The following is a 25,009-nucleotide window of genomic DNA, read 5'->3' as shown; positions in this document are numbered from 1 at the left end:
AACCCCCAGCCAACACTCCACCCCAAATCTTTCCCCTATTCCCCACTCCTCCCCATCCTTCCCAGACCCTCTCCCGGAAATGTCGGGCCTCCTTCCCCTCCGTCCCACTTCCCCCTCTCCTCCACCCACCCCTCTTCCAATTACCCCCTCCCCGGAGTCCAGCATAACTCCGCCCCATTCTTTGGGGAATGACGGATCCTCCGAGGAGGATCATGGAGGTTTGGCTGGAGCTCCCGATTTGTCTCCCGGTATGTTTTTTTTTTTTTTTTTTTAAAGCACAAACTGTTTGTATGTAATCATGTGTCGTGCCTTTCTTCGTGTTTTTGTGGCTTGACTTTTGTTGATTGTGAAGGTTTGCCTTTACCTCTTCCTGGTGATTTAAACATACACATATCATACCTGTGGGAATTTGTACCTAGGCCTTGTATTTTTGCCAGCCCACCCTTTTTATTTTTGTTTTTGGGTTTAGGAGTGATTTGGTTCTTTTTTTAAATTTTTCTGTGGATTCCCTATTGTTGTATTAACCCACACACTTTTCTCACCCACAGAGGAACAGAGGCGTCGGCAAGAGGTGGCGGATGTTGTGGGGCAGATGCGCCAACATGTCATCGGCATTCTGGTGGCCCTCGACCGGCTGTCTGGCCTCCTTCGGCATTAGCTTTTTTATTTTGTTTCTATTTTCCAATTAAATTTATTAAGACAAATATACGTTGTGGCTCATTTTTAAAAACCAAAACCAAGATAGTTTAGCCTAACATAAGTAGACTGTTCCTGCAAGGATTTCCCTTTTTTAAAAGTTAGATTGTGTTTTGTCTTTGTATGTCAAACAGACACCAGAAACACATAACAGTAACAATGTCATTTCCCTTTTTGGGTGTAGTGTCAATTACAGATTTCTACATTTTCCAGGTTCCTACTTGGTGCGCAAGCTGCTTAGGCCAATCTTACAAATCCCAAGGTTGGGCCAGGCTTCCTTTTGGTGTGGATTGGGAAGCTGAAAACATATTTCAGTTTTGCTCAACTGGCGTCAGTACTGGTTTACCCCTTAGTCAAATGTAACTTGTGTTAACCTGGTTACACTTGCTGTTAACGTCCCAAAAAAGGAAGACCATTTCACTCTTCAAACATTTATTCACAACATAACAGAGAAAACAAAGTGGTCACTCCCAAAAAAAATACACAGTGATAAATTCAAATACAACACATACCAAGAAATAATTAAATAAAAACACAAAATCAAGAACTGGTTGACGAAGGACCATGCCAACATGATTCCACAAACATGGCGTTGCGATATGGGTTCCAGAATATATGCCCAAAAGGACCAGATCCAGGTTTGGTAAGGGTAGCAGGAAGTAGTGAGCGTTGGAGTGCCAAAGATTATGTGAACAAACAGAAGATGGTGAGAAAAATAAAAATAAATTAGATGTTCGCCAAAAAACACAAACACATTAGGTATAAACACTGGAGTTTTGTTCAAACTTACCTAAAAAATCTGGCCACCACATCATCGCGTATGGCCCCCCCACATACTGACCTGCGACCAACCTCGGGGGGGCCATCCTCAGGTAAGGCATCCTCTGGCTGCATTGGGACACCACTCCTTATGGCAATGTTGTGAAATATCCCACACAGGACCACAATTTTCGACACCATATCCGGCACATACATGAGCTCGCCACCAGAGCGGTGGAGGCATCTGAATCGGCCTTTTAAAAGGCCGATACAGCGCTCCACCACTTGCCTGGTGGCTGTAAGTGCGGAATTATACGCACTTTGTGGCCCTGGTGTGGGAGCCAAATAAGGAGTGAGCAGCCAGGACATGCAAGGGTATCCACTGTCTCCTGTGAACAAAAATAGACCACATCAGGAACACTGTGTATCAAGCTTAACATTGTTATGTACTAAAGGTCTCCACTTACCCAGAAGCCACGCATCACCAGCTTGTAGGTTGGTTAATTTCTGCCATATCCCTGATTGCCGGATGACGAAGGAGTCATGAGCACTTCCGGGTAATTTAGCATTCAGGGACAGGATCTGGAGGGAGGCATCACATACCACCATTACATTCAGGGAGTGATAGTGTTTCCTGTTTCTAAATATTGCCTCCAGCCGTGCTGGAGGCTGAAGTGGTATGTGAGTACCATCCACAACCCCTACGATGTGTGGGAAGCCAGCTATTTGGTAAAAATTGGCCTTGGCCACACTAAGGGCACCCATATCCAAAGGCATTTTAATAAAATGATGGAGGTGCTTGAAAAGTGCCTCCATCACTGCCCTCAGGATCCTGGAAAAGGAGGATTGGGAGATGCCCGCCACTATTCCCACCGTTGTTTGAAACGATCCTGAGGCACAGAAATGTAACACCGCCATAAATTGCGTCAGTGGTGGTATTGCTGTTGGACTGTCAATTTGCCGCTCAAGATCACTTTCTATTAATGAGAGAGTGTCTATGATGATTTTGGGAGGTAGACGGTAGCGTCTTAAAACCTCATCATCGGGCATTCCAAAAAGGGTGACACGTGTTCGAAATATCTGGGGCCTTGCATGCCTACGATGCCTACGCCTCGGACGAGTTTGAGGTTGGTCGTCTTCCGGGAGCAGGGCCAGAACAATTCGCCCCAGATCTACCTGAAATTCAAAGTTTACAATGTAAGGCTTTTGACCCACCCCAAAAGTAAAAAATAACAACTTAGCTTTCTGATACCATCCATAGCTGCTTACATGCCGGGGTATTGTCATGATACGTATAAACTGTAAAAAAGCCAACAATGAGACTTCAAAAATTTAGAGGGTGTTTTTTTTTAATTCAAATTGTTGCAAGCCAACACAGAAAATAGCGGAAACACACATTTGGCCATCGATGAAAACGACATTGCACACCGTACGTCAAATAGGGTTCAAATGGACCCAAAAAATGGAAAAGGGAAAAGCAAAACTGGTTTACATGATGAATAAGCCGTCAAAAATGCGGTAATTAATTCGCAAATGCAAGTCACTACACCAACAGTCAAAAATGCGGTAATTAATTCGCAAATGCAAGTCACTACACCAACAGTCAAAAATGCGGTAATTAATTCGCAAATGCAAGTCACTACACCAACAGTCAAAAATGCGGTAATTAATTCGCAAATGCAAGTCACTACACCAACAGTCAAAAATGCGGTAATTAATTCGCAAATGCAAGACAAAAAATGGACTTACCCAAATCGAATATATAAGATTTCCCAAAAAAACTTCTTTGGGTCCGAAAACCAAAAAAAACTAAAAAAGATGAAATGAGTGTTAAAAAAATTAACTAACCACAAAACAGAAGAATACACCAATTGGCCACAAATTTGACTGCACAAAACTTACCAAATCAGGAAAGGATGTGGAAAAAATGAAAAAAATGCGAACGGAAAAACAAAAGAAATGTAGCAAAAACAAACAAAAAACCAACTCTGCCAAATCCTCCAACCGCAAACAACCAAATCCAAACAACTTAACCGACAACACTCCAACAACCCCACCTCGACTCCACACACACCAAGCCATAAATAGTGTTTATTTTCCCGCACAAATTAAGGATGAATCATAGGGACGCACAATCAATGATGCGGCCGCAAACTAAGGACGCATGTATAAATACGTCACGAAATCACATAGAATTTCTGGATGATTTCATGCTGGAAGCAGAGACATGGCTTCAAACCAGGGAAACAATGGTAAAAATTCCGGCGGTAAGGCCTTCATGCATTTTGGGTCAATGATTCTTTTAAAACATAATATTGTGCAAGTTGTGAAGTGGCTAAATCTGCATATTTACCCAAATAGGTGAGGAGGATGACATGGAAGAGACTGCTGGCCCCAGTCAACCCGCCAAAGCTGCCAAAAAAAAAAGGCAGCCACATTTCACAAGCAAGGAGATGGAGGTTTTGATCCAGAAGTGCGTTGACATCCTGCCCCAGGCAGCCAGGAATATGAGCCAAAGCCAGAAGTGGAGAATGTGGGAGGAGGTCGCCGTTGCTGTCAATAGGGTGGGTGATTATGTCCGTCTAGCCCGGGATGTCAAACGGCGGTAAGTAAACACTTTCCCATCCTATAAACAAACCCCATTGTAAAAAAAAGGATAATGGTTCCAAATTCATTCCACAGATGGGCAGACTTCAAATATCGTCTCAAACAAAAACTTGCCGACAGGGCTAGGCATGCAAGGGGGACAGGTGGGGGTCCCACCCCTGTGTCATTGGAGTTGACAGACTTAGAAGAGATGGCACAGGGGTGTGTGCAGGCTGTGGAGGTGTTTGGCGTGTCCAACATGGATACGGACATGCCAGACTTTGCGGCTCCTCATGTTGGCCAAGGTAAGTCTTGTGATGTCACCAACTCTGAAATGCTATTGTGCCAATATGTAGATTCTAATGTGAGTCTTTTCTCCAATTTCCTAACAGAGACAGAGGCGGATGAGTCTGCTCCAGAGGGGAGCCTTGGCCGCAGAATTTCTGCTGGCTCTGCAGGGGAGGAACCAGTACATCCGGCTGAGGACCCTGCAGAAGCCAGTCCAGGGCGTGCCCCCTCGCAGGCAGTGGGCCTCCTCACAGAACTCAATTTTAAATCGGATTGCCATACGGAGATTCTGCAGAGGATGGACGCCAGTCTGATACGGGTGGCTGAGGCCCTGGAGCAAAATGCTGCGGCCAACGTGACCATTGCTCAGGCCCTGGCGGAAAATACCAGGGCCAACATCCGCATCGCCGATGCCCTGGAGCAGCTCGTTCGCCAGCACATGGTGGAGCCGACCTCCCTTCCTGCCGGAACATCCGGATCCTCCACCTCTGGCACAACATCAGCCAATCCTCCAAATGTGCCTAGCCCTGTGCCTAGTCCAGAGGCCACAACATCTGCCTCTGGACAGGCCAGCCCGATGGTATCCCGGACCCGGTCTGGCGCCCACCCTCACCCAGCCAAACGGGCGAGAAAACGGTGACAGCAATGGCGACTTTTCCCACACTCCTTCTGTGCTTGGCTCATATTCCTTTCTGGTCAAAACTTCCCTCTCCTTTCTTGTGAAATGTTTTTAAATTTTGTATTTACGCTTATGTTAGTAGTTATGGTTTTTTTTTTTTTGGATCAAATATCTTTGCCACAAAAAAAGGCCAAAAAAAATTAGGCCAATTTGTTTGTGTTTAAACAATAAATTAAAAACAAAACACTGACATTGTATTGTGACATTATTGTACAAATGGGTTACATTTAATCCTGGCCCTAAAGGCAAAAACTGACCCTCTTAAAAAAAAAAAAAGGCCTCTTTAAGGAACGTTTCAAAAATCACATAGCGATGCAAATTCCACAGTAAACCAAAAAAAAGGGGAGCTAATTAAAAGATGATGACATTATTGTTACAATAGGCCATAACCAACAAATTGTGGCCAAAATAAAACCTCAAAAATGTACGCTAATTGATTGTGTAATCATGACATTAGCAGCTCTGATTTCCACCTGCGTACGCTTTTGTGCTATCCCAATAAACTGCTTTCCAAACACATACCAAGCCGGATTTCAATCCAACACTAATTACTTTACTGACCAGCCGCGATTAATCGCTGCACCATCGTGGAGTCCCGGGACGGAGGAGAAGGCCATCGCCAATGTGGTCGAGTAATCCTGACCCTAAGCTGTGCGAGCATTTTGAAGGGAAAGCGGATGTTTCAGTGACGTATGAGACGGTCCGAACACATTTGACGTTCGCATCTGCTAATGTATGTACGCCCCAAAAACGCCTCGCCACGCCTGCGTTTTTTCATCTCCACCCCCGTCAACACCCAAAAACGCCCTGTTCTGTCAATCACATTTGACATGTCACTTCCTGTACGCTATTTTAGGAACGAGAGAAAAAAAGCTCGCAATCTGCCGTACGCACATGCGCAGTGTAACACCGACGCATGCGCGGTTAGTCAACATCGGAACGCAACGAGCGTACTGTTGTTAACGTGCGGCTCTGAATGAGGGCCAATGTTCTCAGCATCCTAATTAGTCAATGTTATCAGACTTCTGTCATTCATTATTTACATAGAGTGACTAACGATCTTAACAGTAAAGATTTAACCACACAAGGAGAAGTTACTTCAAATAAAGAGAGATGTTGTAATAAAAGTACAACACATTTGACAGTATTTCTGCCAGACAAGTGACTCAGATGTGCTAGAAAGCCACACAAGAACCTGTATGGTGTAAACTTCAGCCAAGGTAAATAAAGCGTGTTAGGTTGTATACAGAATACAAACGGAAAAACAGGAATAAAAAAATCAACTATATGTATTTTAATATGTTCTTTATAATCCTTTCTATTAAACCCAGAAAGGAGCTTTTATAATTAAAACTTACCGTAATTTATCATCCTACACATTATCGGTGTGTTTGGTTATGGTCGGACCACCTATTACATGGAGTCATCAAAACAAGTTGCATATGTACAGCTAGGAATAGCTACTAAATGCACATGCAATATTGTTAAATATCAGTCTGTGAAGCATACAAGGCATGTAAGAGGCTAAAGTAAGACAAAAATCACTGCAAAAAATGTATGTTAGGTGAGTTATATTAAATAGACATGGGGGCATATTCAATTGGGCGCGAGGTTTAACGAGGAAAATACCTTGCTCCCCTCACGCCCAATTTTGGATTACAGCGGGTATGCTCGCTCCCAATAGCTGCGGTATCCAATTAAAAACAAGTGGTCGTAGGGTTTTCAGCTCTGAAAGCCCTGCGCCGTGTAAACAATAATACACTTACCTGCCCGGGGGTATCCGGTGGTCTCTGTGGCTCCCCTCCATCTTCTTACTGGCGAGGAGGCTGCTGGGAGTCCAGGGGGCTGCTGGGGGCTGGCAGCCAACTCAGGTACAATTGCTCACCCCAAGGCAGAAAGTTCTGTGCATGGTTAGGGCTTGTGAACACTGCCATTGGATGCAAGATGACTGGAAACGTGTCCACTGGTCCGATGAGTCGAGGTTTCAACTATTTTGGACAGATGGATGATTACACATCTGGAGAAAACCCCACAAGGCAATGAACCCCCAATGGACAGTCCAGGATGTTGGTGGCTGTTATGATGTGGGCTGTTTTCAGCTGGCTGCATTAGGACAACGGATACATCTGCAAACATCACTGACCAGCAGATACTACATAACTGTCCTTGTGGATCATTTGTTATGCATGCATATGTCATTCATTCACTTTTAGCATGACAATGGGCCACTACACAGGTCCGTAGCCACCAGCAGACTGTGCTGATTCATTTGATATGTGACAATTATATATCTAAGGAGGGGGGCCCTGTGCAGTCACCGTCACGGGCCCTCTCCTCTCAGTCCGGCGGTCGGTAGCACACTGAGCGCAGTGCGGCCAGCGCCGCACTTATAGACTCTGGCCACTAGAGTGTGCCCAGAGTCTATAGCGCATGAGCAGGTAAACGGGAAAATGGCCGCAACAGCCATTTTCCTTGAAATGCACATGCACAAAACGTTTTTACAGCGCTAGCTTCGGCGCCCACATGGGACTCTGGAGAGGTAATTATAATATGGGTGCAGGGCGTGCGGTGCGGGGCCCACGTCGACCCAGGGGGCCCGTGTGCACCGCACACCCTGCATCCATTATAAATACACCCCTGCTGACGCTAGCAGCGTAGCATGGAACCTGGCAGTTCACTCACACCAGGCAAGTCGCGTTGCGTGGCATATTCAGGCTGGATGTATGAGGAAACTGCTGTATATATGTAATCCTAATGGGATGTAGTCAGTATGCCAGCGGACGGGATGCCGGTCTTCGAAATTCTGACATCGGAGGCTTGACCCAGGACTAAAGATAGTCTTTAAAATCCCGACGCTTATCTAAATCCCAACGCCGGAGTCTCGGCAGCCGCCATCCCGATCAAAAGTACACCATTGGGGGTGTTAGGTTTCGCTTTTGGGTGGGGGAGGTTAGGGTTAGGAACCACAAGGGAGGCTTGGGATTAGTCACCACTGGGAGAGGTTAGGTTTAGGCACCAGGGGGGGGGGGGGGGGTTAGGTTTAGGCACTAATGGGGAGGGAAGGGTGTGGGGTGGGGTGGGGAGGGTTAGGGTGTAAGAAGGGAGGTTTAGGGGGAGAAGGTACCCCAGTCGGGATACCGAGCATCTGGATGCCGCTATCTGCATTTTAACAGTAGGCATGCCGACTGCCAGTATTTCATACCCAACCCAATCCTAATATGTCACCAATAACAGTAGCGTTTATTGTGCATTGTTTGAAATTTGTGTTAATAGTTAACTATTTCACATCTCTAGATAAATGGTACATCCAGACGTGTGGAATGGCAAAGGCCATGATTTGTGTGGCAAGCATCAGGAATAACTATATGGTAGAATGGGAAAGATGTATACTGCCTGCGTAAATCTGTGAACCTACAATTCTAGTTTAAGAGGTTCATAGATGATATTCTAATGGGATCCGGTCATATCACCGACCACGGGGATTCCGTCGCTCAGAATGCCACCGTCGGGATCCCGACACCTGTCAGAATCCTGCTGCCTGAATCCTGAAAGTATGCAGCTGGGTTAGAGGAAGGGTTAGGGGTTAGATACTAGGGGGAGGGTAAGGCCCTCAGCCGAGCACAAAGCCGCGGGGGGCGCAATCAGCATGATTGCTCTCCCCTACAGGTATAGGATACTGCTGCGGCTGCGTGAGCAATCTCCCACTGCAGCCAAGCACACAGCAGCGTGTGCTGGGCTGCTGTGATTTAAGAGGGGGGGGGGGGGCGACACCGGACCCGCTTCCCCCCCTTTCACCTCCTCTGCCCATACCCGACCCATTCTAATAGTGCAGAGTGGCACTGAGACTGGGTTTATGCTAATTATGGAATAATTAATGTGAATATGTTTAATCTGAAATTTACTACTGACTTTGAAACAAAAAGACAGTTGAAACATGTACACATTTTAAAAGTGTGGGCAGTTATGGTTATCTTGAATATTCAAGATGTCATTACAATCAGTGGAAAAGGAACATTCCATTCACTCAATTTGCTTGCTTGAGAAGAAACTGTACAACTCTTGTTACAATTGGTCGACAATATAAGGTATACAAAGATAAATTTAAAGAATGTGGTTTTCCAAGAGATAATAGTGAAAGCCTGGTGGTCCACAAATCTCAAAAGGGAAGATCTGTATTATAGGTAATATCAACTGATATCTGGCTCCTTAGCAACATAGTAGACCTTTTTTCATTACCTGAAACACAGGTTGGCTCCATCCTGTACAACTGTTTCAAGCACAAGTGGGTGACTAATTAAGTATATTTATGGTGTAGTGTAATTATATACAATTACACTGCACCATAAATGGTTATCAAAGCCATGCTTTAAACAGTAGCCCAGGATAGACCCAACCTGTTTTTCAGGTAGTGGGGGATTGGAATGTAAAACCAGCTGGGAAATTTCTGGAAGCAGTCCTACATGGGTGGTGTGGTCTGTGGAGGGGTGGGGGGGTTTAGGGGCAGGATAATTTACTATGCAAAGCTTACAGATTGTAGCGACTATCAGTGAACTGTGCATGCATCTAAATCCAAAATGCAGGGGATTAGCTGCGTAAAGCGGCTATTCTCATTAAAAAAAAGCCAGGCGCGTTGTGGTTAAGGCGCCCAAACGCTCCACTTAGGTCGGATTTCCGCTCGCACATCAGGAGGCTGTAAGCGTATATCTGTGATAAGTTTTGGGCCCCTACAACACTTGCGCCCAGCAGCACAATCAACTGAATAGTTTCTGACAAGCTACAGGTGCCCAAAAACAATTGAATTCTCCCCATAGGGAATTATAGGAGAAAGCACTGTCATACAGCATAGGGTCCCCTTTGTGATATATACTTAGTACAGCCTGTATACACCAACACACAGGTCTATATAACCCCAAGCAACATATATAACGCATCCCCTATATACCAACACACATCTCTATATAGCACCAAAGTCCATAGGGTAACACAACCCCTACATACCAACACACAGCTCTCTATAAGGTAACACAGCCCCTATATAACAGCAATCACAGTCACCTGCTGGATTCACCCATCAGCTCCAACGCGTCCCCCCTGGCCGCAGACATGATGCTCCAGGTCTGCCAGCATTTTAGATCCTAGCAGAGGCGTCACTGGGTCCGGTGACACCCGGTGCACACTCTGATTATCCCTGTGCACCGAAGGCACATCTGCGCCCGGAAAGGGGCAATGGCCTAAAATAAAGGGGCATGGCCTCTTGGGGGATCCCGATGACTTCACTCCGGGGGCAGCCGAGCATCACCAGAGATGCTGGGCTGCCCCCTGGAGACTGGGCTGCCAGCTGCAGAGAATGTAACACTGCAGCAGCCGGCTCCTGTCACTGCAGAGGAGCCAGCATTTTGGTGTTACCCCCTCCCAGGGTGACACCCGAGTGCGGTCCACACCCCCTCATGATGCCACTGGATCCTGCTCTGTGCTCCAGCTGGAGCCGGCTCTGAGACTCTCAATCCCCAGCTACTGCCAGGCCCACACCTTCCTGTCACACAGACCTCACCCACAGTCCGAACGCTGCCCTCATTGCACAGCGGCATATACGGCAGGGGACGGGGCTGTGCGGCTCCACAGCAATGACAGTGCTTCCAGAGAGAGGAGATCAGCATAGACAACCCCTCTCCGCTGTCCCAGGATGCCAGTTATCAGGGAGTCTGCATCAGCTGTGCAGAGATGCAGCCTGCCATGGTGCTGCCAGTTTTGGACACTGAACTGCTGGTTTTCATGAAGCCTGGCCTTAGAACACTGAGTAATAGAGCATCTGGCAGCGGATACCTTTGGTCAACCATGCCCTAAGAGAGGGGGGACAAGTCACATCTGAGCCGGCCCAGTGGGTACTGTCCCATTCTCCTTGTGGCCCATATTACAACTGTGGGATGATTCTGAGATGGGAGCAAAGCAAAGAAGAGCAAGTAATTTTACACCTTGTCAAAACCATGTTGCACTGCAGGTGGGGATGATTTAAACGTACAGAGAAATTTAGATGTGAGAGGGGCGGGTCCCAATGAAAATCTACAGATGTGTCCTGACATATCTTTGCTGCAGTCACGCTCTCGGTGCACCAGGTCCCGTAAGACTCTGCTAGCGCCGGGCATCTTTTTTGCCAGAAATATGTCTAAAAGTCACAATGACATGTGACACTTGTATATGTGTGTGTGACTGAGTCCCTTATACGAAGTGCTACAAAGTAGCGGCCTCAACTTTTTTCATTCCAAGTTCTGTTGTGCTTCATTTACAGACTTAGGTGCACACAGATATACAAGATTATCATAACAAATTAGTCAGCACGGTCTCGCATCGCCTTGCTACTTAGACGCATTTTCAACAAAAAAAGCCGCCCAACGCTAGCAGAGTATTGCGGGACCTGGCAGCTCACTCATGCCATGCAAGTCGCGCTGTGTGGCATTTTGAGGCTAGATGTGTGAGAACACGTCTGTAACTTGCAGTGTAAAAATAAAGCTGTCCTGCATTTGTGGGCAACAAGTAAAAGCAGCCAATATTAATAAATATATTTTCACCCCTTGCATTGCAACATGGATTATTCCAGATACAACGTTAGTTGCTTTTTTGGTTTGCCCCAAGTGTGCAACCCGTCAGGTGATTAAAAATGTGCAGTTTGACTTAACGTTAGTCTCATTATATTACTATTTGCAAAGTAAGTGCCTTTCTCTCTCCTTTGCACTTTCACTCTTTTTTGCTCCCAATTTAACTTTCTACCTCTCAATTTACTTTCCTTCCTTTTTTATATTCCTATTTGAAAAGTATGTCTCTATCTCTATAAAATAATATGTTAACAATGCTATTGACAACACCATTAGCCAACTTATAATATAGCAGCACAACTTCTTGCAGCACAATGTAAAATGAAACACAATATGAACGCACAATGAAAAGCTACAACACCAAGAACTACAGCGTCCAGGTTATGGGTATTTGGTTATAACTGTGAAAAACTATGATCTTCTTCATGTTAAGCAGAATCTGATTGGTTGCTATGGGCAACATCTCCACTTCTAAAAACCTGCACTTTAGTAAATATAGCCCAAGGCATTTAATGTTGTACATGGCTTTAGTGTATTGGAGAAATCCTGTGATATTATTCTGTGACAGTATAGAGGACACATAAAGCAGGTGTTCTCTGATAGGAAGCATAACAGTGGAACTGCCCTATCTAATCTATTTAACAATGCACTGACAACCCATTCTGTTATTTGTAACTCTGTATGTAGAACTGCATTTAAAGTATAATATATGGTATCATATACTCAGGAAAACTAAACATTTCAATTTTGCTGGAATCAGTTGGGTTGTCCTAATTGTTTGATACAAAATCGTTAAGGGGCAATGTTAGTACTAAACAACTGTAAAATGTAATATAAAAAAAACATTAACATAATTCTGATGTGTCATTTTATCTGTGGTGCATAAAACATGTTTTAGCATATTGTGCATTTATTATACCTAGTACACATACTGTATTATTACATAAACTAAAATACTGTACATGTCTTTTTTGGCTTATTTATCGGGATGTAGTCAATTTACGACGTCGAAAGCCCAACTCGTGATTAAAGATAGGTGTTGAAATCCCGACACCTATCTTTAGCCCGACACCGAAATCCCGACAGTCGGCATCCCGAACGAAGGTAAGCGGGGACAGGAGATGGTTAGGTTTAGGCACCCCTGGTGGGTCTTAGGGTTAGGCTAGGCTACGAGGAGGCACAAACCAAGGGGGGGTTAGGGTCAGACACCCCTCTAGGGAAGGTTAGGTTTAGGGTGTGGGAAGGAGGGGTTAGGATTAGGCACCACTGGGGGGATGTTAGAGTTAGGCACTGGGGGGGGGGTTAGGGTTAGACACCACTAAGGGAGGGTTAAGGTTAGTGGGGGAGAGGGGTAGGGTTAATATACTTATGACCCCCTGTGTGGATTTTCCGCTTTCGGCACGCTGCCAGTATTTCATACCCAGCCGTGTTTATCTACCTTTCAAGACTGACAGATTGAATTAGATGATTAGTTCTTTTGCATACAAACAACTTTTTCTTCTTTCCAGCTATTCTTCTTCCGAGCTCTATTAATTCCCAGAGTCTCCAAAACACTAGCTTTTTCCTCCTTATTCATCTTAACTTTCAAAAATACAGAGCTTCAAGGCTCAGTACAAAATTTTGTTTTAATTATTTTTTTCTATCTTCTACACTAGAGTATTAAATGAAGACATACAGGGGACTATGGCCCTCATTCAGAGCCGTACGCTCTGAGCAGAGCGCACGCTCTGAATGAGTGCCGCCCTCCATAATTATGGAGCGTCCTCCTGGACGCTCATATAGCTGTGGGTCACCAACCACAGCCTATACGAGCATGCAGTTTGATGGCCGCGATGGTCGTGACCATCGCGACCATCGAAACTGCGAGCCGGAGCCTGCGGTTGAGGTTTTCAACCGCAAGGCCCAGAGTGATTTCGGCTCTATCAGAGTGATGTCAGTGGGCCGGCTTCTGACGGTAGGCGTTCCCTTGGGAACGCCTGGGAACGCCCCCGTCAGGGAGGCACGCCCCCGGCACACCCACCAAAGGGGGCGTGCTGTCAATCAACATCTACAGCACGCCCTCTTTGATCAGACACAACGAGCGAAGGACTTTCCTTCGCTCGTCGCGTCTGGCGCATGCGCACGACGGAGCTCCCTCCGTCATGCGCATGCTCAGTGCAGACCATCGACCCACTTGCGAGCGGACAGCCGCTCGCGAGTGGGTCTGAATCAGGCCCTATGTATCAAGTTTTTTTTTACATAAATTTATGCAGAAACAGCAGTTTCAGATGGTGTAAACTGCTTTAAGCCTAGATCATTCTATCTCTCTCTCACAGCCCCCAGCCAGCTCCGGAAGCTGACACTATGCGCATGAGCAGTGTCAGCTTCCACAGGAGAAGTCTTTCACTACACGATTAATGAACGATTGAATGATAACGACTTCATTATCGTTCATTATATTGTGCAGTGGACATTGAGCCCACACTGAACGATATATATCATACAGTGTTGGACACCCTCCCTTATCCCCGAACCTGCACAACCTGACAGCAGGTTCCGGGCGATGAGCGACGGCGCCAACGACCAGCCAGAGCGTGCATCGCTAGTCGGTGATGGCATATCCACTGCACGATTAATGAATGCTTGAATGATAACGATATTGTTCAATCGTTCATTTATATCGTGTAGTGGATACGCGGCAAAGGACAATTTGCCATGGATATAACTCGCAGAGACAGTGGTTACCGCAACCGCTGTTCCTGCATGTTCCCCTTTGTACATGCGGGGATATTGTCATTAAAAATAAAAATATCCCCGGCGATATGGATAAATAATAATTGCGACTGGTCCGTGATTATCAGCAAATAGACCCATTAGCCAGGTTATAATTCTTACTATATATAATCACAGAACAGGGAGCACAACATAAAAGTGATGTTACTATATGTATACACTCTCTTATAAATAATATTGGTATAAATAGTGAGTTATGTGATCACTTCAGTGTTCATTGGGAAAACTTGTATTTTATAAAGAATAATGTAATTCTTACTATAAATTATTGTAGATTTCACCTCAGATTACTATGACCTTGCACCTGCATCCTTTTATGTTTTTACAGAACTCCTTGGTGATTTCTAATATCTATATAATTTATATTAAATAATGTATTATAACATTTTCTTTAGCTTGTAAGCTGTCAAGAGCAAAGCCCTCTCTACCCTGATTCACGTTCACACCATCTCAGTAAACCTTGTATGCCCTTGTTTTGTTTCTAAGTAGGTTTGTTATACTAACTGCTAGTCACTGCTGTGTTTTTTGGCACCTCTTAAATAAACAAGATAATGAAAATGTATTTCACCTAGATCCCTGATAGCAGGTTTGCCTACATAAAGCACTATTAACTCTGGGTAGTTATGCCAGTCACTCATCGTTAAAAAAGAAACTGCATTTACTGACATGGGGCCTGATTCAGAGCCGGTCGCTATTTGCGGTCGTTCGTTCAACAAAAAGGGGTGGCTATTCAAATGAACCGTTCGCTCTTTGCGGTCTGTTGACGCCTCTATGTCTGAACAAGCGAACAAAACTTGCGGTTGTAATTTTGAAAAAGACGCCCCCTGGCCGCTCGCACCATACGTCATGTCCGCTATTTATTAGATTAATCGAGTACATCGGACAGCGCATGAACTGCTCGCTATTCTTGGGGCTGGTGTTTGCTACCACAAATTTGCGAGCAGTTCTGGCTATAAAATAACCCAGTGACGTAGTCAATGACGCTGCTGTTTTAATTATGCACACCCATAAAATGCCCGTTTTGACCTTTAAGCACGCCTGCGTTCTGTTTTCCACTCCCCATTTTCAAGCACATTCCCGTTACCACCCACATACGCCTCCTCCTGTCACTCATATTAGCAGGCATTTGCTATTTAGCGAACAAACGATTTTCGGCCGCACTGACTGGTTCGTGCATGCGTATTACGATTCGTACGCATGCGCAGTTGGGCAAACATCGCTCGGAGCGAACGAGCGGCCGCTTACGAGCGGCTCTGAATCAGGCCCATAGTTCAAGCTAATACAAGCATGTAAACAATTATGGGGATGTATACTGTGGTCAGGAGCGATGGTTAGGCATGACAATGTTTTCTCTATTCACTCACATTTACTGCATATTCACTGCCTTTTCTTTGCATGTGTAAACACTAATTACATACCACGTTAACATGATCACAAATGACATGCAATGTCACCTTTTTAATGCCAGTTAATAGCCACCCTAAAGGCCCCCATACATCAGCAATTGATTGTAGCAATCGTGCAATTTGCAATCGATTGTGTATAAAAATCTTTCCCTTTTTCAATCGATTGTGGCAATTCTGCAATCGATTGAAAAAGGGAAAGATTTTTATACACAATCGATTGCAAATTGCACGATTGCTGCAATCAATTGCTGATTTATGGGGGCCTTAAGTCTGCCTGTTACCAGCTGGTTGCTCTCTTGAAAACTATTTTGCCATCTGCAATTTTGTCAAAATATAAATCTACATTTTTATAGTTTTAGAACAATTAGCGGCCTATGGGGCATATGGATCAAAGCTTGATGTGAGATAAAATTGTGAAATATATATCACCAACCAATCAGCTCCAAACTATCATTTCTTAAACACAGCCTGCAAAATGTAAGTTAGAAGCTGATTGGTTGGTGATCTATATCTCACAATTGTATCTCACATCAAGCTTTGATACATATGTCCCTATGTATTAATAATCTTGGCAGTGCGTGATTAATTTTTTATTGTTAACTAAACTATCTCAGCAATGAACTAAAATTAGTTTGCAGGAAAAGTTACATCCCAGGCACATCCATCGGAGTCTTTCACATTTTCAAAAGCCTTTCCTTAAGTTTCTGACTGAAACTGTGCATACGCACAATGGGCCTGATTCAGACCCTCTCGCTAGATACGGCCGCTCGCTCCCAGGGTATGGAAACTCAGCTAAGTGACGTCAAGGCAGGCGCTCGCACAGCAAGGTATAAGCACGCCCACTATGTATTGGCGAGAGATCACTTTGTGTTTTCCGCTGCCCACTAGCGTACGCCATCTCCAAGAAGTATATACAACCATAAGTACATCGGTTCCATCGAATCTGACCGCAGCAGTTGACTGTACCGTACTGCAAGACCTGTGAGCACTTCAGTGTATAATTCAAGAAGGTGATGTGTACTATGACACTGCTGGTTAATTATGTACGTCTCAGAAACGGCATTGAAACACTCAGGCACGCCTGCTTCCGCAACTCCACTCCCCCGTTACTACTGCCCTGCCCCTGTTACCACCCACAAACGGCTTCTCCTGTCACTCATTCCACTGAGCTGTCTTTGCAGGGCGAGCATGCACATCCCGATCGCTCATACTAGTTTGCGCACGCGCACTGCGAACTATACGCATGTGCACATTTGAAAACAATGCCAGCCAAGAGCAATCGCTTGCTAGCGAGCAGGTCTAAATCAGTTCCAATGTCAGTTACCAAAGCTGGTCTGAGGCTATGGGAGAGGGATCCATAGGCATAAATAGCTATGGTTTTTGAAGTACATATATATTAGACCATAGTCCCCATTGAGAATAATGTGGACTGCGTTCTGCAGAGCTAATTAGCATATTCTGTGAAATATACAAAATTATGCAGAATCACTTATGAAAAATGGACTTTATAAATACACTCCTTACAATCCCATTTATCATTCTATGGGGTAGATGTATAACAGAGCTGTCCCTGCTGTGGGGATAGGGCAGTGCCAGGCTGTAGCTGTCGATAGCGGCAGCTACAGCGGGCCGAGCGGTCAGGCGATCTGACCATTCATACACGGCCCAGGCTATTGGCGCTGCTATCTTGTAGATAGCAGCGCCGATAATGTCAGGGGCGTCATTTTCCGCTCATCCCTCAATCATACATCGGGGAGAAGAGGTATCAGCGCACATAACGTGCACTGATACCGCTTCTGAGCTGCATACATCTCCCCCTATATTTGCAGCTATCTCCCAAAAAAAACTCATTTTCGCGGGTTAACTGCAAATATTAAGTTTCCCCCTGGATGTATGAAGGAGGGATCGCAGGCAGCCGCATACCCAATAGGTTTCTATGGGGGTTGCGATGCTGCCGAGTTAACCAACATCCGGAATGCGATGCATTTCAGATATTGGCCCCGGCAGCTAATGCCATCTGAAGATGGTGTTAACCGCTGTAACCTATGGGCTACACTGTGCATAATTACCCGGCGGAGGGTTCCGTGCATGTGCAGTCAGTGAGACTGCACATGCTCAGTAGCACCTGCAGCTCTCCGGGCACATCGCAGGGCGAGCTCCTTTCAGAGCCGCTGTCACTGCATGTGTTGTATGATACATCCAGGTGCTATGATCGCATATGTGATCTTGGGCGGTAATGTCATGCCCAGATCGCATTGCGGGGCCCCTTAGTGTCACAATATTGCCACAAAGTGCTGATTTTGTTCTACCGTGTTTCCCCGATAATAAGACCTACCCCGAAAATAAGACCTACCCTTAATTTTGTAACCCGGTCCAAATTAAGCCCTACCCCGAAAATAATACCTACGTGAACTCATTTTGAGCTGGGAACGCTGCAGAGACCAGCGTCCCCAGTCATGCACTGCGTGGGTGACGTCATGACGTCACACCCGCGCGCTGAGGATCCTGTGCGGCCGCGCCTGCTGGATCATGTTAGATCCAGTCAGCGCGCAGGTGAGAGTGACATCCCAGACGGCGGCGAGTCAGGTAAGTGCACTGCAATAAGGGACACTGCTACAGGGGGGGGGCCTGCATAAGCGGCACTTCTACAAGGGGGCTTGCAAGGGAGGGGGCATGCATAAGTGTCACTTCTACAAGGGGGCCTGCAAGGGGGGGGCATGCATAAGGGGCACTTCTACAAGGGGGCCTGCAAGGGGGTGGCCTGCATAAGGGGCACTTCTGCAAGGGGGGCCAGCATAAGGGGCACTGCCGTCAATATTAATTAATATAAGACCTACCCCGAAAATAAGCCCTATGGTGTTTTTTTTAACCAAAAAAAAAATAAGACAATGTATATATAATTATCCTCTAAGGTCTGTCAGTCTCCTACTGTACATGCAAGCGCAGTGGAAGCGCACACCACCTCTTCAACGGCTTCCACTGCACTGTGATGGGACCAGTGTTTCCACTCTCACATTTTCAGATTTCTTGGTGTCTACCCGTTTTTTCCTGGTCAAATTCCTAGCGATACCGCTTGGCTGTTTTAGCGGGGCGCGGCGCCCTGCCCTCCTTCTGGAGGGCAAAAAGCACCCTGGTAAAAAGCGCCCTGCCCTCAGAGCCTGCGGGTGCTGTGTTCACCTGTGGGTCGCAGTGTCCCGCGGGTGGAGAAATGTGCGGTGACCCAGTCACCACCGGAGAATAGACGCCGGGCGCATGCACCCGGCACCTATTCTCACTGTCTGCAGTGCTTGAGGGCTGCCTGGAGTGTCCGTAAGTGCCGGGCACGCCCCCAAGAATGACGAAATGGGGACGTGTCTTATAGACACGCCCCCTTTTAATGGCCATGCCCCTTTTTCGGACGCACGCACAAAGTTGCCCTCTCTAGCTCCAGCACCCTACCTGCCGCCAGAGCTAGAGTGAACACTAAATTCCCTTTCAAAAATTCACTTAAAATGCTGTGGGAAATACATAACATGAAAGCTAACAAAACGAAGTACAGAAAACAAAAATTCAAAACTGAAAAGGTCTCCAATATAAAGGCATTTCCATAATCCAATTTCCGTGTGACCAGGAAACAAAAGCCAGAAGTGGAAACACTATACCTAACATGTCAGGTATAAACAGGAAAAAAGGGGAAACACTATACCTAACATGTCAGGTATAAACAGGAAAAAAGGGGAAACACTATACCTAACATGTCAGGTATAATCAGGAACAAAGGAGAAACACTATACCTAACATGTCAGGTATAAACAGGAAAAAAGGGGAAACACTATACCTAACAAGTCTGGTATAAACAGGAAAAAAGGGGAAACACTATACCTAACATGTCAGGTATAAACAGGAAAAAAGGGGAAACACTATACCTAACATGTCAGGTATAAACAGGAAAAAAGGGGAAACACTATACCTAACATGCCTGGTATAATCAGGATAAAAGGGGAAACACTATACCTAGCATGTCTGGTATAAACAGCAAAAAAGGGGAAACACTATACCTAACATGTCTGGTATAAACAGGAAAAAAGGGGAAACACTATACCTAACATGTCTGGTATAATCAGGAAAAAAGGGGAAATACTATACCTAGCATGTCTGGTATAAACAGCAAAAAAGGGGAAACACTATACCTAACATGTCTGGTATAATCAGGAAAAAAGGGGAAACACTATACCTAACATGTCAGGTATAAACAGGAAAAAAGGGGAAACACTATACCTAACATGTCTGGTATAAACAGGAAAAAAGGGGAAACACTATACCTAACATGTCTGGTATAAACAGGAAAAAAGGGGAAACACTATACCTAACATGTCTGGTATAATCAGGAAAAAAGGGGAAACACTATACCTAACATGTCTGGTATAAACAGGAAAAAAGGGGAAACACTATACCTAACATGTCTGGTATAAACAGGAAAAAAGGGGAAACACTATACCTAACATGTCTGGTATAATCAGGAAAAAAGGGGAAACACTATACCTAACATGTCAGGTATAAACAGGAAAAGAGGGGAAACACTATACCTAACATGTCTGGTATAAACAGGAAAAAAGGGGAAACACTATACCTAACATGTCTGGTATAAACAGGAAAAAAGGGGAAACACTATACCTAACATGTCTGGTATAAACAGGAAAAAAGGGGAAACACTATACCTAACATGTCTGGTATAAACAGGAAAAAAGGGGAAACACTATACCTAACATGTCTGGTATAATCAGGAAAAAAGGGGAAACACTATACCTAACATGTCAGGTATAAACAGGAAAAGAGGGGAAACACTATACCTAACATGTCTGGTATAATCAGGAAAAAAGGGGAAACACTATACCTAACATGTCAGGTATAAACAGGAAAAGAGGGGAAACACTATACCTAACATGTCAGGTATAAACAGGAAAAGAGGGGAAACACTATACCTAACATGTCTGGTATAAACAGGAAAAAAGGGGAAACACTATACCTAACATGTCTGGTATAAACAGGAAAAAAGGGGAAACACTATACCTAACATGTCTGGTATAATCAGGAAAAAAGGGGAAACACTATACCTAACATGTCAGGTATAAACAGGAAAAGAGGGGAAACACTATACCTAACATGTCTGGTATAAACAGGAAAAAAGGGGAAACACTATACCTAACATGTCTGGTATAAAGAGGAAAAAAGGGGAAACACTATACCTAACATGTCTGGTATAATCAGAAAAAAAGGGGAAACACTATATCTAACATGTCTGGTATAATCAGGAAAAAAGGGGAAACACTATATCTAACATGTCTGGTATAATCAGGAAAAAAGGGGAAACACTATACCTAACATGTCTGGTATAAACAGGAAAAAAGGGGAAACACTATACCTAACATGTCTGGTATAATCAGGAAAAAAGGGGAAACACTATACCTAGCATGTCTGGTATAAACAGGAAAAAAGGGGAAACACTATACCTAACATGTCTGGTATAATCAGGAAAAAAGGGGAAACACTATACCTAACATGTCTGGTATAATCAGGAAAAAAGGGGAAACACTATACCTAACATGTCTGGTATAATCAGGAAAAAAGGGCAAACACTATACCTAACATGTCTGGTATAAACAGGAAAAAAGGGGAAACACTATACCTAACATGTCTGGTATAATCAGGAAAAAAGGGGAAACACTATACCTAGCATGTCTGGTATAATCAGGAAAAAAGGGGAAACACTATACCTAGCATGTCTGGTATAATCAGGAAAAAAGGGGAAACACTATACCTAACATGTCAGGTATAAACAGGAAAAGAGGGGAAACACTATACCTAACATGTCAGGTATAAACAGGAAAAGAGGGAACGAAAACTCAGTTTCTGTGATGTTTTTGCTCGGATGACGTCATTTTCGCCGCTTTTACTTTTACACCGTATTCAATTTGAAAACTTTTCGCCGGTGCGAAAAGTATATTGCATTCGACCCTTCACCAAGGAATGGGTGGCGAAAAAAGTGCAGAATTGGGGTTTTGGGGTGCAACATTTCGGAAACCACCCTACAACCTTCAGACAGTTCCCCCAAAGATAAACTGGGTCAAAAAATGTAAAATTTAAAAAAAAGAGCAAAAAAAAAAATTGGGGGGTACAGAGTTAAAAACTAGCAAACTACAATCTAGGGGGGTCCCCAAGTATGCCCCAGGTGTTTTTTTCATTGCAGGCGTTTGCAATGGTAGGTGGATTTTTCACTTTATTTAAAACACTTCACATTAGCAACTTTTAAATATGCTCACCCGCCTTTTTCAAGTACCCAACATTTGCTGGGACTACTTATTTTCAGCAAAAAAAACTTCTAAATACTTTTCTTCACCACCTTCCCAAATCCCCAAAATAGCAGATATCGAGCCCGTTTAAAGACCCCAAAAACCTTCAGCAGGGCTAATCGGGGGTATCCAGAGTGATCCCCCATGTCAGAGCATCTTTTTGGGGATGTTACGGTGATTTCGATGATTTCAAATTGAATACGGGCTTAAGCGGGGGCGCGTGCGATACTTTTTCGCCGTGAAAAGCTCTGATGTGCGGCGAGAACTTCGACACGCATAGACGTCGAAGTTTACGTTTCAAATTGAATACCCCTCTATACCTAACATGTCAGGTATAAACAGGAATAAAGGGGAAACACTATACCTAACATAACATGTCAGGTATAAACAGGAAAAAAGGGGAAACACTGGACAGGACAGACCCCAGCAGGAGAGGAGGAGGGAAGTATTGTATGCACCAGCTGAAGGCAGATGAGGGAATGGAATGGACTGGTGGGGGGGGGGGGGGGGGGGGGGCAGAGCAGTACAGAACGCTCGGAGGAGCGGAGGGTGGAGGGGAGCGGGCAGAGAGGTGGAGGGCGTACCGCTCTGCCAAAGCATGGGGCGCAATGGAGCGGGGCAGCAGACAGAGGGGAACGAGTGGGAGGCAGAGCAGCAGAAAGACTGATGTGACCCGGTATATCCCTTTACTCGTAGTAGTAGTAATAATAATAATAATAATAATAATAAAAGCTACATTTGCTATAGTATCAGCAATGAGCACAACAACACTTACCAGAGATAAAGATTACACTGTCACAGCAGTCGTTTCTGTTATACCAGAGATAAGAGGACTAATTAACAAGTGATCTGTTATACCACAGATACAGTATATATAGCAAGTGATCTTCTCATGGCCCTTCCCCGGGGTTTAACGGTCTGACTGCTGCAAGTGTACAGGGAGCGGTTGAAACATGTTACACCCAAATACAATGTACAGACGCATGCTATGCTACATAGAGCTACTGTAGATGTACGACATACTGTCACGGGCTGACTACATTGGGAGTGAAGTAGTTGTATGTAATAGGAAATGTAGCTTACTTACATGTGTGTTATGTGTCACTAGCTGTCACATACTAGTCTCCTCTTCTATCTGTCCCAGCAGCGTCGATGAAGTAGCTGCTGCATTTCCTTCCTCTGCTCTCTGACCGCTGCTGGTGTGTGGTGACCGTGAGCCTCCACCCTGGCAAATGTCCCCTCACTCAGTTTTCTTTGCACTACCAATGCCAGGCTCGACACTCCCTTGTGCATTACCGGTCTCCTGTGTGACTGCATTCTTTCCTGTTAACTTATCTCTTCAGCGCTTATCTACTAAAGTATAAACCTCTCGCTCCTTTCTCCCTTGCTGCACAGTGCAGCCTGTATGTGGGTTACGTGCTACTGTCACTGTTTCTGGACCCTGACCCTGACCAAAGTCTCAGCATTGGTCTTGGCACTTCTCTTTTTCATGTCCCTTACATGATACAGTAGCTCCATTCTTCCATCACCAGAAGTATTTGTTCAGTCTTGTCTCTTGCTGTACCTGCCTACTTTATGTGCTGTCTTCATCATGTGCCATTATTCCTGCCGCCCTGCTTACAAATGAGTGCCATAAAATGATCTGCTTATTACGACCTGCTCATTATGAATGTTCTCTTCTGATTTCCCACTTTACAACTATTCTGAACTGTTCCCCAGATTTCAAAACGAGAAACAAATGCCATTTACCTTGTGCCGGTTCAGGTTTGCGGTTCCTGCATCGGAAAAGAGTTAGAAACACGTTTGTGCACTGAGGGGGAGAGTGAGTAGTGGGGAGGGACTGAGGGAAGGAGAAGTAAGTGTGAAACTGGAAGGCTGAACCTTTTGTCTGGTTTCTTCTGAAAGTACAGTATAGGCTCTTGGATATCCGGTCTAGCAATGTTTAGGTAGACAATACAAGTTAGGCAATAGGTCGACAGGGTCTGAAGGCCGACACAGTAAAGGTCGACTAGTAAGAAGGTAGACGGGATCATTAGGTCGACACAGAAATGGTCGACACATGTTTTTTTCTTCTAGCCCTAATCTTCACACTAACCCTAACCCTCCCCTTGATGCCTAACCCTAACCCTCCCTCCTGGTACCTAAACGTCTGGTAGGTGCCTGACCCTAACCGTCCCTTCTAGTGCCTAACCCTAAGCCTCCGGTAAGTGCCTAACCCTAACCTTCTTCATGGCAATATATGAAGAAAATCCTTAAATATCCCGAAAACTGCAGGGACAGAGGGAAATTTTCTCATAACTTCCTGCAGGATCTTGAAACTGCCCAGTCTCCGTGCGATGACTGTAAGGCCAAGTCCAGCATGTCAAAACTGTCTAAATTGATTGAAATGTGTACACAGGCTTTATATAAGTCTGTTTATATTTATGTGCTTTTATATTAAAAATGTATATAGAAAATGTAAATATAAAAGCACATAAATATAAATGTATACAGTATAACATAAAGCCTATGTACACATTTCAATCAATTTAGACAGTTTTGACAGGCTGGATTCTGACTTATTACACTTGGCAGCCCCCACAAAGCAGGGACGGAGACTATTACTATGACTGAGCATGCGCAGAAGAAACAGAAATGTTTTGTTTTCGGAATCCTGAAAACAATGCTTTCTGCAACATCACAGGGACAGCGTGTTACCGCAACTGCTGCGCCTGCGTACAAAAATGCTGAATAGCATCCATAAAATGTAATAATTGATAAAAAATCATGACGATGTTGCCCAATAATATTCCGGGTAACATCATCACTCTTGCTGAATAGAGCTCTATCTCTCTGTTTCTTTATTAATCTATCTAGCTAATAAACATTTGTGTGTGTGTATTATTTTTGGCAAGATTATAGAAC

The 25,009-nt window shown here is 44.7% G+C and overlaps 1 protein-coding gene across 4 annotated transcripts in view; it reads right to left on the bottom strand.

The window, feature by feature from the left end:
* The window catches only part of B3GNT3 (UDP-GlcNAc:betaGal beta-1,3-N-acetylglucosaminyltransferase 3), a 37,214-nt gene extending 13,272 nt beyond the window's left edge, over positions 1-23,942 (bottom strand). Inside the window, exon 1 of one of the 4 annotated variants that reach the window (XM_088478546.1) lies at positions 23,855-23,942. The gene's annotated coding sequence lies outside the window, so the exon portion shown is untranslated. Of the gene's footprint in view, positions 1-22,880; positions 22,900-23,192; positions 23,324-23,854 lie in introns of those variants that run through there. The other 3 variants (XM_088478545.1, XM_088478547.1, XM_088478548.1) reach the window with 3 other exon arrangements.
* Between the last annotated feature and the right edge of the window lie 1,067 nt (positions 23,943-25,009).

Source organism: Taudactylus pleione, unplaced genomic scaffold (genome assembly GCF_031769625.1).
Source record: "Taudactylus pleione unplaced genomic scaffold, aTauple2 ptg000214l, whole genome shotgun sequence".
NCBI lineage: Eukaryota > Metazoa > Chordata > Amphibia > Anura > Myobatrachidae > Taudactylus > Taudactylus pleione.
This window is presented reverse-complemented; position numbering and strand designations above follow the sequence as displayed.